The sequence below is a fragment of the Silene latifolia genome, chromosome 10, assembly GCF_048544455.1.
Source record: "Silene latifolia isolate original U9 population chromosome 10, ASM4854445v1, whole genome shotgun sequence".
Lineage (NCBI taxonomy): Eukaryota > Viridiplantae > Streptophyta > Magnoliopsida > Caryophyllales > Caryophyllaceae > Silene > Silene latifolia.
In genome coordinates, this window is record NC_133535.1 from 100,843,950 (window position 1) to 100,846,024 (window position 2,075).

A 2,075-nucleotide genomic window follows, 5' to 3' on the forward strand; every position below is an offset into this window, starting at 1 on the left:
GTCAATGTGAGCACTAAGTTGAGCACCCAATTGAGTAACGGAGTCCACTTCATGCTTAGTAGCCTTGCGAGGTCTACTATATTGTGAATTATGGACCGCCATTTCCTCAATCTTGTTCCATGTTTGATTGTCATCAACTTCGGTGAACATTCCATTTGATCCCATATTGAGAATGTTCCTTGAATCTTCATATAAGCCGTTCCAAAATTGTTGCACTAAAAACCATTCGCTAAGTCCATGGTGAGGACATGAGCGGCAAACGCCTTTGAACCGCTCCCAAGCTTCATACAAAGATTCTTCATCCCTTTGCTTAAAACCCGTAAATTGAGCTCTTAGCATGTTAGTCTTTTCCGGTGAGTAGAATTCTTTGTAGAAAGCTAGAGCTAACTTCTTCCAAGAATCTATTCCAAGGGTGGCCTTATCAAGGCCCTTCAACCATTGCTTTGCGGTGCCGATTAATGAAAAAGGAAATAAGACCCATCTAATTTGGTCTTGAGTCACGCCCGTTTGAGAGATAGCATCACAATAATCGCAAAAGGTTTCCATATGAGAATGAGGGTCCTCACTAGGCATTCCCCCGAATTGGCTCCTCTCAACTAGTTGGATGAAGGCGGACTTGGCAATAAAATTACCGGTGAGATGTTGCGGTGTAGGAGTACCATTTGGTAGATTCTCCTCGGTGGGTATAGAGTGTGACGAGAATTTAGGCATTGTAGGTGGATTTTGTGTGGTATTGTTTAATGGGTTTTCTTCTCCTTCTATTGCGAAAGGATTGACAAACTCACTAGTGGGTTGAACAACTTCACCAACACCTCCCAAATTCCTCCTAACAAGTCTCCTATTATTCGTCAAGGTTCTTTCGATTTCACGGTCAAAAGGTAACAAATCACCTTGTGACCTTCTAGACATGCAAAATATCAAACAATTCGAAAACAATTAGAACAAACCTTGAGGAGTTTTACTTCCCCAAGGTGAAAAAGACACAACTAATAACAATAAAAGAAATCTTAAATCAATTAAACACCGTCCCCGGCAACGGCGCCATTTTTGATCGAGGCCATTTCGTGTTCACAATTAAGTATATGTGGTCGTTGGTCAATGGTCGATACAAAACACAATTTATACTTCACTAACAACTCTACAATTAGTAAAGAGGCAAGTAAAGGTCGGATCCCAAGGGACGGGTATTGAAATGAGAATTCTATTGTAACTAGTAGTGTCTAGGGGGTGTCACAAATTGGGTTGATGTAGAAGGTCACTAAACTAAAATAGCAATGAAAATAAACTAGCAAGATGAATAAAATAAGGGGTGTAAACAATTGATTAAAGGCACTAGGGTGTCATGGGTTCATAGGGGAATCATGGGATATGATCATACAAACATGTTCTCAAATTATAAGCAAGTAATTATTGTTGTGATGGATTGAGTTGGGTTATATCTTACAATCCTAGAAAAGTTTGGGTCCCGGAGCCGAATCGATTAGATTGTACAACACCTACAAGTCGACTTAATCTTTCCTACTCAATACATGCATGGTCTAACAAGACTCGAGTTGGGTTATGTCTTACAAGTCAAGTTGAAAGGATAGAAGATGATAGTAAATGCAAGGATTCATAGGCTTAGCATTTCATCAAATATAACATGTGCATGTATTAAGATCAAAACAAGCAAGCAAATAAGATATGAAAGCATATTGATTTAAGCATGAATCATTCCCCATGTTGGTTTCCCTAATCACCCATTAAACCCTAGCTAAGAGACTACTCACTCATTATCATGTTGATCATGCTAGAAAGGTTGTCAATCATACTAACATAATGAAACATGATGAATAAATGAAAGTAATTAACAATAATTAAAAAGGGATTAAGAGATTATACCTACTAATGATTCCAATAATAAAGCAAGAATAATAGAAGTACTTGAATCCTAGATTGAGAGGTTGTCAATCTCCCAATAATAACCCAAATAATCTTCAATTACCCAAAATAAAGGAAGAACAAGAGAGAGATTAAAGAACTAAAACTTGGATTAAAACTTGATTAATACTTGATTACAATATTGAAGAGAGATT

The 2,075-nt window shown here is 37.6% G+C and overlaps 1 non-coding gene across 1 annotated transcript; it reads left to right on the top strand.

The window, feature by feature from the left end:
- The first annotated feature begins 232 nt into the window (after window positions 1–232).
- On the top strand, window positions 233–339 carry LOC141610214 (small nucleolar RNA R71). The gene has a single exon (XR_012528108.1). It is a non-coding gene; the product is annotated as a small nucleolar RNA R71 (small nucleolar RNA).
- The last annotated feature ends 1,736 nt before the right edge of the window (window positions 340–2,075 follow it).